Raw genomic sequence first — 13,771 nt, forward strand, 5'->3', positions numbered from 1 at the left:
GAAAGTAATAAGAATTGTGAAATACGAACAGGATATCAATCAATTGACAACGATTAATTTTATTTCTGTTTCAATCTAAATAATACCCACTGTAAAATGGATGTAAGGGGCTACTATTTCGGATTATGTCTAACAGAGAAGTATGTGTAGTTAATAAGCAAAGTGCTTGGTCACATTAATTTAAAAGTTCATAATCTAACAGAAAGACGCAAGAAACTATAATAAATATTTAGACAGTTTTGTACCTTAACAGTGAAAGGGGTTGGAACGTGCTGCTTGTATGTAGGGAGTATGTGTCTCTAGGGGATACAAGTCCTATGATTTCTCCTAGAGCATCTTCAATAATTGCAAAGCAAAACTTTTATTCTAATGTTTAATAATTTAACATGAACAGTTAGACTTTTTTTAATAATGTGTATGATATTTACACACTTCGACTATTTCTTACAAAAAAGAGAGAATCGCATCTGTTATAATAGAATTACATGAAAAAGTTATTAAGGGAATGAGAAGAAAGCATCAACATATGTGAAAGTAAATGTTGAAATAATGGTATTTAACCGTATATATATATATATATAGATATATATATGTATATATATGCATATATATGTTGTTTTATTACAGTGTTATCTGTTTATTTACACATGTTTCGATTGCCGGAAACATGTGTAACTAAACAGATAAAACGGTAATAAAAAATGAAACACATATTTGCTCTCCAATAGTATTGAGCACTCGTTTCTGGTTTTTTCCTTATTACTATTTTTGCTATATATATATATATATATATATATATATATATATATATATATATATATATATACATATATATATATGCGACGTCACAGGTCTTTTAAACTTTATAAATACCAATTATTTATGATGATGCAGTATTGTCTAGCATGTGGAGATATTACTTATCATGTACATATATACCTACGTAATCCTTCTATCTAAGGTGTTTATATAAACAATGTGCATATAAAAACACGTTCTAATCTCAATATAGCAAGATTAAATGTTAATATTGCGGGTGTATAAACAGTGTTTTACTAGTTCGTGTTATGTACATTGCAAAGATGTGTGTGTGTGTGTGTGTGTGTGTGTGCTTGTAACACCATTAATATATCAACAAAAGGTCCTGTAAATAAAGAATTTCCTTCCGAAGGAAAGCCATAAACACTCGGTTATGTTTCATGTTACCCTTTTTTATCCCGACCTCGGAGTTTGCAAACTTTACTCTAAATACTACATTTTACGACAAGCGTGTATATTAAATCTTCCGGGCCGCAAGAGAAACATTAACTTCGAGCCAATATATTCAATGGCTCGAACTGAGTTGTTCTCTGTGTTTAGTTCTAATCTTATTTATTTGTTAGTTACGCACTCTACGTAAACAGATTTATAGTTTATTGTTAACGGTAAACGTTAGGGCTGGGCTGAAGCTTTTTTTAATTATAAATAAAATGTTTGTCTCGGAAAAAAGTCTATTGCGACCTTAAAATATGTTATTATTACAAATAACATGCTAATATTTAATATTCTTTCGGCATTTGAAAAATATATATTTCAGCGACATTGCATATTAGTTCTATCGCTCCTCGATTCCTGTATTTTCTATGGAATCACTTGAAATCTTAGAATTAAGTCGCTATTCACAAGCAAAAAAAAAAACAAAACAAAAAAAACAAACAAAAAAAAACAAACAATCTTTAAATCTTTTTCCCCGAACCGATAGGGTAAATAACAGGCAGAACCTATTCCTATTATATTTTGTTAATCGTTGCCATTTTAGCGCTACCTTTATTTTATTTCGAATGGATACCGTTTCAGTCTTATGGCATTTCCACTGGCTTTGGGTTCCATTACGTTACGATTACTGTCAGCTGTTTGTGCAGGCAGTATTTTGACATAATCAATTACAGGTCCCCGTTTTGGACTACTGCGCAACTCGACTGATTGTTTTATCTGACTCTTTCTCTCATTGGTGTTACCCTGTTTATGTACTTCATGTATGTCATAGTCATCGACTCTACCAATCACTATAGATGGCTCATAGTCATTTAAATGGGGGTTTAAAACAGAAAAGCCTGTTTATATTATCTCAAGTGGTCGGTCCATAATCACTCTAGCTGACTGTTACATTGTTCTAATCGCTCGGGCTTTCAAGGCCTGAATTTCAGCAACTCGACACGGATCCTGAAAATAACACCAAACCTTTCCTTACTATATCTGGTATTATGGAGATAAACTAAAACCCCTGCTACCTATCTGTTCGCGTTGAACAAGAAATACACTTCAACTAAACCGGTAGCTACGACTTTACACCCGAGATATATTTATTTTCACTAAAAACTACAAAACTAATATTATTCAACACACACTAACACAAACACACACACACACACACACATATATATATATTTATATATATATATGTATATATATATATATATATCTCAGATTGCGTATGTTAAGCTCCCTCGTGTGATCAATTTACTCTATAATTTGGCATATAGTTTATATACAGTTATAGTATAGTTTGGCATTTTTAACTTATTAGCTTAAGTGCCCGGCGTTACCCGAGTGTTAGGGGGGTGTTGAGCAAAAAAGAAAAGTGGTAGTAGGAAGGCAGGCCGAACCCGTACCGAAAAGGAGGAAAAAAACGGGAGAAAACATGACATCTTTGCTGTTACTACCACCGGTAAATCGAAAGTGACGTAGGTTTAAATTAAGGCTAGACAATCAAAAAGAGGGGATTACTTTCGAATATATGGGTGAAAACAGTGATCCCTCCCTGTAGGAAAGTGCCCATTTGAGGGTAAAGAAATGAATGTTTTAGCCAATTATTCGGTATTTGTCGTAGGAAGGGTCGAGCTTTAAAACTATACCGATTTTGAGAAAATCCGTCGCCTCAGTCGAAAGTAATAGGCAGACATGCAAACATACATACATATATTTATATATTGAGAGCTCAAATTTTAGACCCAAACCAATTAAAAAGCTTGCCATATGTCTGAATAACCTTTATGTAAAATTTCAAATGTTTACACCAGAAACTGTCTGAGTAGTTTTGTAGAGACCGCAGAGCTGACATTGTTTTTAACTTTGATCCCCATTATGACCCCTTAACATTTATTGTTTTAGACTCAAATTAGGTTATAAAATTAGACTCATGTTCGAGGAACTCATATCTAAAATTTCAAGTGTGTATACCCACAATTGGCGGAGGAGTTTGGTAGAGTTCCCAAAGGTCAAATCGTTGAACTTTGACCGCTAAATAGCCAAATTTCTGGCCGACAACTGATTACAAAAATTTTCCCAAATCTCACTACCCTGTATATCAAATTCCAAGTCTGTAGACTAAAATTTGACAGAGATATTGTGTAAGGAATGTACACAGACAGACAGACAGACAGACAGACAGACATACACTTTCACTTTTATAGATTTACGAGCATTTAACCCCGGCATTGCCCGGGCGTTTGCTTGTGTCTGTTGAGCAAAAAAAAAAAAAGGTCAATTTTTTAAAAATTTTACCCCTATTATGACCCCTTAACATTTATTGTTTTGGACTCAAATCAAGGCATTAAGTTAGCTCCATCACCAGTAACCTATATCTAAAATTTCAAGTGTTTAAACCCAAAATTGTCGGAGGAGTTTAGTAGAGTTCTCAGAGCTCAAATCGTTGAACTTTGACCCCTTAACAGCCAAATTTCTGGCCGAAAACAGATCACATAGATTTTCCCAAAGCTCAGTATCCCGTATATAAATTTCGAGTCTTGAGACTAAAAATTGGCAGAGTTATTGCGTAGGGAGATGTACATAGACAGACAGACTGACAGAGAGACACACAGGCGCACAAGCACGCTCACTTTTATGGATATATAGATAGATAGATTATTTATAAAATCATCAAGTATCGGGGACGTTGTATTTTATCCTTCTTTCTCTTTTTTTTTAACCTATTGAAAACATACTGTCCTGGTTGCTGTTATAAACTCTCCGTCTCTTATATATGAGGTAATTTTCTATGTGTCCCCTGAGTTAATATCTGCAATCAGCCATGCCATGCTCATATGTGACGGATACAATGTTTTACTCACAATTTAGTTGTATGATACAAGTCGGTCTATAGGGGAATCCGAATCAAATCCAAATTATACCTCTCTAGGGTCACGTGACTCGTACTTCCGAGTAATCAATTAAATTACCGCAAATGAATCTCTAATCTAATGCCCGTGAACTCTCAAAGAACAAATAATACATCAAATGTATCTCGAATATCGAAACACAACTTTATGCATAAACAGATAATAAAACACTTCCAGACCTTAATTGAAAAGGAAATTATAAGAGTTTTACCTCGAAACTGAAATGAAAAAAAAATCCATTCACTGTATGTCCATTGTCCACTAAAAGTTTAATTTTACAAATAATAAAAACAGACAGAAAATTTTAATTTTTTTATGAACACAGTTCCAGTAATATATTCCAGACAATCAAAAACCACACACCATCAATTTCTATCAAATTTCTCATAAGAATTGCGTGTATGCAATAAAAAAAAAACTATTAAAAAATTCAACAACAAAATTACTTTTAGATACACAAAACAAGCATTTCTTTGTCTTCAAACCGCAGCTTGACAAATACTCTTTTTTTCATTAACGCTTATTTTTACACAGTGGCTGCGTGTGTGGTTTTCTTTATGACACAGTCACTATCAAAGCGTTGCCGCAGGAGAGTCTCGGCTGCAAAATAACGATGTGTTGTATAATCGCGTGTATTTAGTTATACACACGAAACGCCACTGGCTCTTCAAACGTATAGGTGGCATGTCTGTATGATACGAGGCTAACGTCTAGTATGTTTTTACAGTCCCTACAACATGTCAACAAGTATACCACCGTCGTCCTTTTTTTTGTCTATCTGGCGTTCATATAAAGAATATGTATATAAAAACGAGTTCAAATCGCTATACAGCAACATGAAATGTTCATACTTTAGTGTTTATAAACATTGTCCAATCGGTCGTGCTATGTACATAGCGGGTCTGTGTGTGTGTGTGCGTGCGTGTGTATGTGTCTCTGTGTGTGTGTGCGTGTGTGTGTGCACCTTTAAAGCACCTTTAATATCTTCTTGTCTACGTGACGTTTCTTTCGAAAGAAACACCATTGACACTCGGTTATATTTTGCATAAATATATATTTTACGATTCTCTCCAGAGTTTGCAAACATCCTCCTAAATTCTTACATTTTGATATAAACGCATCCGTTCAAGCTAACTTACCAGAAGAGACAAATTATTTCCTAGCTAATATGTTCAGTGTGTCGAATAGAACACAAGCACAAACTCGACTTCTCCTGTGTAGTATATCAACACCTGTATCTATGTTAGTTACGCACTTTTCGCATTCAGATCATTCTTATTGCTGACTAGACTACCCGTGCCCCGTTGGGTCAGTATGCTATATTAGCTACGGAATTCATATATGAGCGTGACACTTGTGACGTAAAGAAAATAGTTTTTTTTTTGACCTAACAGAAACATTTCTATGAAAGTATATTAAAATGAAAAAAGAATATAGATAGATTTCTATGAGTCGTTCTGTTTATTATAATTGATTATGTTTGAAAAAAAAAATAACAGTTACTGAATTATACGTGGTTGGCTATACTTATAGGTAAATGTGCACTGAACAGATACCATAATACGCATTATAGTTAAATTCAAATTTTGATATATCTGCTTTTTTTTACATCGTTCATTTTTGTATTACATTTAAGTTATTTTAATCTACACTCTTTCCATGTTAAATAATAATTTCGAAATAATAACGTTAATATTTCAGTGTCCCAATTGTTCTTTTGTTTTGTTTTTTTGTTAATATTTCTGCGTCCCAATTTTTCTTTTCTTTTTGTTTATTTTAAACCCCACTCTTCCCATGTTAAATAATAATTTCGAAATAATAACGTTAATATTTCAGGTCCCAATTGTTCTTTTTGTTTTCTGTTTATTTTAACCCCCACTCTTCCCATGTTAAATAATAATTTCGAAATAATAACGTTAATATTTCAGTGTCCCAATTGTTCTTTTGTTTTGTTTTTTTGTTCGCGTTTAAATTATCGAAATAAACAATTGTTAATACTATCTGCTTTTTTTTACATCGTTCATTTCTGTATTACGTTTAAGTTATTTTAAATCACACAGTTCCCATGTAAAATAATAATTTCAAAATAATAACGCTAATATTTCAGTGCGCAGGTTATACGCGCATGTGAAACCGGATGTCGTAAATCGAAAAATGGGTTACATACATCGTTACAAGACAATTTGAGGTTTATAATTATATAGATTGTTAATTTTTACATTTTTTATTAACTTAATTGAAAATCATTTAATATTTTACAGGTTTTTATTGGCATTTAAATATTAGACCCGGTAAATATTTTAATGCGATATGTCAAATGCCTATCTTCTAAGATTCGTGTTGCCATTGAAAATAGTTTAAATTGCAACAACACTGCAGATAAGTTCGATTGTCTATCAATACCTGTAATTTTCTTGAACACACTAGAGAAGTGTCTGTGTGTTCATAATATACAGCATTAGACATAGAAAAACAACGTATAATTAGACAATTTTAGAAGGTTGTCCTGCCAGGTTAGAACAATTTATAACAGACGATAATTAAAAAATATCAAATAATCGATCAATGTATAAACTTTTAATCGATGGATGCATAAACTAATCAATATTTACGTAAGTAATGGGCCGTAAATTGTAATATGATGAGAAAGCGGTACACATTTCTGTGCAAACACACCAAAAAGCGGCATTGTTAATAATGCACCTTAATCTGGTCGTCCTAATCTATCAAGATCCGAAGTGTCAGAAGCAGATTTGAAATTGCACTTTAAATCCAATGACAGTGTATAAAAGGGTGCTCTCTTTCTACAGTTAAGAACAAATTTCAAGAATTTAATTTGCAGGGTTGTTGCTAGATGCAAGTCAATGTTTTCTGTAAAGAACTCAAAAGAACTATGGAATTTGTCAGAAGCAATGGATGACATGACTTTTCATATTGGTCGAAAATGATTTTTAGCGATGAAAGCATATTCAATAGATTAGCCAATTATGGAAAGCACTACGTGCGTCGAAGGAAGGACGAAGAATTTAATCCTAAGTGCACAGTTTCAACGCAGCAATATGGTGGAGGTTTAGTTTTCGTGTGTTATTAGTGCCTGTGGTTCAGGTCTTATTGTTCGCTTTCAACGTCAAATTAATTCGATCACGTACATGAATAAGTTGATTAAGCATTTCTACTCTACTTTGGCCGTCCCATCTTCTTGCAAGATGATATAAACAGCTGGCAATCTGAAGAGGTTCTTTAAACAGAATGACAATACGTGTTTAGATTTATCTGAATAACCTCCATACCACGACCTTATGGAAAATGTATAGCACTATATCAAGCAACAGCAACGCAATGGTAAAATTTCAAATCTGGAAGAAGTTTGGACAAGCAGTAAAGAAAAGTTCAATGTTCTTCGACCGGAGTATTGCCTGAGACTAATTAAAGGAATGGCCAAAAGATTGAAGGCTGTCAATTGTAGAAAAGATTTGCGACTAAAAATGTACTAGTTCATTGTGGTTCCGTTGTGTTGCATAAATGTTCTAATGTTACATTTAAATAACATTTTTAATACATGTTAGGTTGACGCTCTGGAAGTAATTTAGTCGCGTGCAAGAGACTCTATAAGTCACTCCGTCGGTGGGTCGGTCTGTCGGTGGGCCGAACTGTCGTCCGTTCAGCCTTTCGGTCTGTCCGTAACACTTTTGTGCTTGGCCTTTTTTGGTTAAGTTCAAAGGTCTGTTGTTAATAGATGCTGTTCTTAGCTTTTTAAGCTTTTCCTGGGCCTTTTGGCCAAGATCAAAGTGTACTGTCTGTTTCGGAAGATACTGCAAGCAAAGACCATATGTGGGGGCAACCCCACGTATAAGACCTTGGTCAATGTAGGGGACACCCTTCATACCAATTGTCATTATCCAACTCCTCTACTGCCCGGGGGGGTCTCCATTTCCCATTCACTCCGAATATTAAAAATCGGCCTTGCGCCTTTTTTGCTATATGGGGGAGCAAATAAATACAGCCTTTTGGCCAAGATCAGAGTGTAGTATCTGTTCCGGCAGATACTGAAAGCAAGGGCCATATGTGGGGGCAGTCACACACATAAGCCCTTGGCCAATGTAGTATCAACCCTTCATACCAATTGTCACTATCCAGCTCCCCTACTCCCCCGGGGAGCTGATCCCCATTTCCCCTTCAGTCCTAACATTAAAAATCGGCCTTGTGCCAAATTTTCTCTGTGGGAGAGCAAATAAATACATGTTTGGGGGCCAAGATCAAAGTGTAGAGTTTGTTCCGGCAGATACTGCAAGCAAAGACCATATGTGGGGGCAACCTCACATACAAGACCTTCGTCAATATAGGGGCGAACCTTCATACAAATTGACACTATCCAGCTCCCCTACTCCACGGGGAGCTGGTCCCCATTTCCCCCTTCAGTCCTCACATTAAAATTCGACCTTGTGCCTTATTTGCTCGGTGGGAGAGAAAATAAATACATTTTTGGGCCAAGGTCAAAGTGTAGCATCTGTTCCGGCAGATAATGCAAGCAAAGACCATATGTGGGAGCAACCCCACAGATAAGACCTTGGTCAATGTAGGGACAACCTTTCATACCAATTGTCAATATCCAGCACCCCAACTCCCCGGAGAGTTGTTCCCCATTTCCCCTTCAGCCTCACTTACAAAATCGGCTTTGTCCCTAATTTCCTTCGTTGGTGGAGCAAATAAATACCCTTTTCTTGGCCTTTTGGCTAAGATCAAAGTGTAGTATCTTTTCCTGCAGATATCGCAAGCAAAGACCATATGTGGGGGCAATCCCACATATAAGACCTTAGTCAATGTAGGGCCAACCCTTCATACCAATTGTCACTATCCAGCTCCCCTACTCCCCGGGAAGGTCTTCCCCGTTTCCCCTTCACCCCTTACATTGAAAATCGGCCTTGTACCTAATTTGCTCGGTGGGGGAGGAAATAATTACAGCTTTTCCTTTGCCTTTTGGCAAAGATCAAAGTGTCGTATCTGTCCGGCAGATACTGCAAGCAAAGATCGTATGTGGGGGCAATCCCACATATAAGTTATTTGTCAATGTAGGGGCAGACCTTCATGCCATAGTTACTATCCAGCTCCCCTACTCCCCGGGGAATTAATCCCAATTTCCCCTTCACTCCTCACATGAAAAATAGGCCTTGTGCCTTATTTGCTCGGTAGGGGAGCAATTAAATACCATTTGCTCACATATAAGACCTGGGTCAATGTAGTGGCGAGCCTTCATACCAATTGTAACAATCCAGCTCCCTTACTCCACGGGGAGCTGGTCCCCATTTCCCCTTAACTCCTCACATTAAAAATCGGCCTTGTGCCTAATTTGCTCGGTGGGGGAGCAAATTAATAGGCTTTTCTTGGCATTTTGGCATAGATCAAAGTGCAGTTCCGGTTCCGGCTGATACTACAAGCAAGACCATATGTGGAGGGCAATCCCACATATAAGACAGTAGCAATGTAAGGGCAACACTTCCTACCAATTTTCCCTATCCAGCTCTTCTAATTGCCGAGGTGTTTGTCCCCATTTCCCCTGAAATCCTCACGTTAAAAATCGGCCTTGTGCTTTATTTGCTCGGTGGGAGAGTAAATAAATACCCTTGTCTTTGCCTTTTGGCAAAGATCAGAGTGTAGTATCTGTTCCGGCAGATACTGCAAGCAAAGACCAGATGTGGGGGCAACCCCACATACCTGACCTTTAACCAGCTCCCATTTCCCACCTCTCGGGAGCTGGTCCCCTTTTTCCCTTCCCCCTCCATTCACTCCTCACATTAAAAATTGGCCTTGTGCCTAATTTGCTCGGTGGGGGAGCAAATAAATAACATCTGTTCCGGCAGATACTGCAAGCAAAGACCATATGTGGGGGCAACCCCACGTATAAGACTTTGGTCAATTAAGGGGAAAACCTTCATACCAATTGTCACTATCCAGATTCCCTACTCCCCGGGGAGTTGGCCCCAAATTTGCCCTCAACTCCTCACATTAAAAATCGGCCTTTTTCCTTATTTACTCGGTTGGCGAACAAATAAATACCTTTTTTTGGCTTTTTGGCCAATATACAAGTGTAGTATCTGCCGGAAGAGATACTGCCGGTGAAGACCATATCTGGGCGCATCCTCCCATACAATTCGTTGGTCAATGTAGGGGCGACCCTTCATAGCAATTGTCATTATGCAGCTCCGCTACTCCTCGGGGAGTTGGACCTCATTTTCCCTTCACTCCTCACTTTAAAAATCCATTTGTGCCTAATTTGCTCGGTGGGAGAGCAAATAAATACATTTTTGGGGGGCAAGATCAAAGTGTAGCATCTGTTCCGGCAGATACTGCAAGCAAGGGCCATATGTGGGGGCAACCTCACATATAAGACCTTGGTCAATGTAGGGGCGAGCCTTCATACCAATTGTCACTATCCAGCTCCTCTACTCCACGGGCAGCTGGTCCCCATTTCTCCTTCACTCCTCACATTAAAAATTGGCCTTCTGCCTTATTTGCTCGTTGGTGGAGCAAATAATTACCCTTTTCTTGGCCTTTTGGCCTAGATCAAAGTGTAGTATCTGCTCCAGTCGATACTGCAAGCAAGAACATATATGGGGGCAATCCCACATATAAGACATTGGTCAATGTAGAGGAAACCCTTCATAACAATTGTCACTATCCAGCTCCCCTACTTCCCGGGGAGTTGGTCCCCATTTCCTTTTCACTCCTCACATTAAAAATCGGTTTTGTGCCTAATTTACTCAGTTGGGGAGCAAATAAATACCAACGCCACATATAAGACTTTGAGCAATGTAGGGGCAACCCTTCATAGTAATTGTCAGTATCCAACTCCCCTACGCCCCGGAGAGCTGGTCGCCATTTCCCCTTCACTGCTCACATTTAAAATTGGCCTTGTGCCTAATTGGCTCGGTTGTTGAGCAAATAAATACCAACCTTACATATAAGACCTTGATCAATGTAAGGGCAACCCTTCATACCAATTGTCACATCCAGCTCCCCTACTCCCTGGGAGCTGGTCCTTATATCTCCTTCATTCTTCACATTAAAATCGGCACTGTGCCTAATTTCCTCGGTTGGGGAGCAAATAAATACCCTTTCTTGGCTTTTTGGCCAAGATCAATGTGTAGTATCTTTTCTTAGTACATGCTGTACTTATGTTTATAACTTTGTGATATAAAGTGAGGAATCACTTTTCTGAATTAATTTAATGTAAAATGATCACCCACTTTTCAACCAGTCAGTCCCAAAGCCATCAAAGTCATTCTCCAGATAATCCAAGTTGTTTTTAAGGATTCCAGTTATTTTTTAAGTATTCAAGTCATTATTAAAGTTATTCAATTCATTCTTAAGTTCATTAAAGTCATTCTAAGTCATTTACTTTTTATTTATTTAAGTCATTTCAGCCCATTTTTCGGTCATTTTAGTTTATCTTTAAGAATTTCATGTCAATCCAAGATTAACGCATTCATTCATTACACGAGAGCACGCGACTAATGGCTATCGGTCTTGTTTTCAAAAATTTGCTCTTATATATATACAAAGCCAAACTGAAGACAATAAAAGCCTTGTAATTTCCTTTGTATTTTCTGAATGAACAAAAGAAAAAGAAAAAACAAAACAAGAGAATCACACAGGCAATTTTTATTCATATAATCGATTATTATTTAATACTGCACCTGATTTTACAAGGTTTGTTCATGTATTCTACGTTGTGTATTACTTTAAACTGAAGTCATCCACGGCGAAAAATTACGATTTCTCTTTATATATAATAGCTCAACTAACTTCTAAATAATGTTGATCTCACTAACATTTTCTCGTTCATCAATGATACCGGTTGGCTTTCAGTCTGAATAGACGAGAGAAATAAATTATTGCTTTTGCCTTTCGTAGGGACAGTAACATAACGTCATTGCCTTCCTATCAGATGTCAGCCAGTGACACACGACGTCTTCGCCATAAAACAAAACAAAGTAAATTAATGGTGTTCCGATTAATAATAAATATGGAAATGTGACGTGTATGTCGTCTAGTGAAATATTTATGACGTATAAAGCAATTTAAATCTAATGCTCTTAACTTCTACAATTTTGTAAATGTAGATGTTATCGGAATCAGGATTTCGGCATTGAACAAGTCGTGGATTTTATCATTTTTATACCAATATTACTTATACTAATACCAATATTTTTTTCTCATATTTACAATAATATTACTAATAGTAACAGAACAAAAAAGGAAGGTCTTCCAGGTAAATAAACAGGTAATTAGGTAGAAAATTTATATGGGAGTACCAGAAGTCAGTTAAGATATAAACTATATACTGAAAGAAATATATAATAATTAATTCTTAGTAATAACATTATATTTTTAGACTATACAAGGTGGTAACATCAATAACTGTGGATGTAAATTTAATGTGCAAATTCGTACAGTCGATATGACTATTTGGAGACCACATTAGTCCCCATGAATACTAAGTATTTATGGCATGTAACATTAGGATCAAAGAGTGGGGTAGAATTAGATTAGCCAAAAACTAATCTAAGGGTATATGCGTAATTACGTCGTTTATGACGAATTAATAAGAAAAAAACAACTTTCAGAATCAATTCTTCGTGAAAGTATTTAAGGAAGTAATTCTGTAAAAAAATTCTATCGCTTGTAATCGAATGTTAGCTTTCCAAAATATATCTTTATCCCATGTCGTTGTACTTATATTATTCCAATGTGTTTCCATTAAATAATTAGGAAAAAGAACATTTTATCTGGGTTTTTTATCTAGAAGTATTGTTGCATTTGTGCACGTGAATACTTCTTTTAAAATATTAAAATATCTCAGACTATTCATGTCTTGCTTCTCTTTCTGTGCAAGATAAAACGTCCTGTTTGCAAATGAATTCCAACCGATACAAAAATGATTTCTCATCATAAAACAAGGAAATAGACGAACGCGTAGAATGAACAACCAGCAACATGAAGCGAGAAGGGGAAAAAAACGATAAAGAGGCTAGGAGACCCCGTTAATTAAAACAAACCAAAGACGTGAAATAAGGTAATAAGATCTTAAACCCACACAGCAACAAATATACAAAGGACATTTTGACGGTTGTGTATGACAAGTATAAACAAGGCTAAATTATACATTACGCTTAGGATATAATTCTAGTAACAATTTTATATTATGCGTGAACAGTATGTAAATATTTTAATATTAAAAATACATCCCGTCATTTGTTATAAATTTTGTTGAGTTAGTTATTTGTAACATATTTTTGTTTATAAGCAAAGACCAGTCTTATTTATAACTACCTTCCGTTTTTTGGACAAAGGCAATTAAAAACTCACTAGTTATTGCATTCAAAAACAAATTACATTACATTATATTTACAAATACACTAAAAAGTAATGCTTATGTCAGTTTGAAGTTTGATAGTATCCAAAACGTTTGTTCTGGAGAATAGTCTTTTCTGTCAAAGAACATTAATTAACAGTGGTTAAAACTGTTATCATTTCGTTCAGTTAATTCTTTATATTTTTAATCTCTGCTTGTTCGCTCAGTAAATTCGTCCTGAGCGCTTCTCGTCCAAGATTTT

At 36.0% G+C, this 13,771-nt stretch overlaps 1 pseudogene; it reads left to right on the forward strand.

The window, feature by feature from the left end:
* Nucleotides 1–11,265: 11,265 nt before the first annotated feature.
* Nucleotides 11,266–11,402, forward strand: LOC145274958 (U2 spliceosomal RNA; annotated as a pseudogene).
* Nucleotides 11,403–13,771: the final 2,369 nt, after the last annotated feature.

Source organism: Euprymna scolopes, chromosome 4 (genome assembly GCF_053919585.1).
Source record: "Euprymna scolopes isolate OS-2025 chromosome 4, ASM5391958v1, whole genome shotgun sequence".
NCBI classification, from domain to species: domain Eukaryota; kingdom Metazoa; phylum Mollusca; class Cephalopoda; order Sepiida; family Sepiolidae; genus Euprymna; species Euprymna scolopes.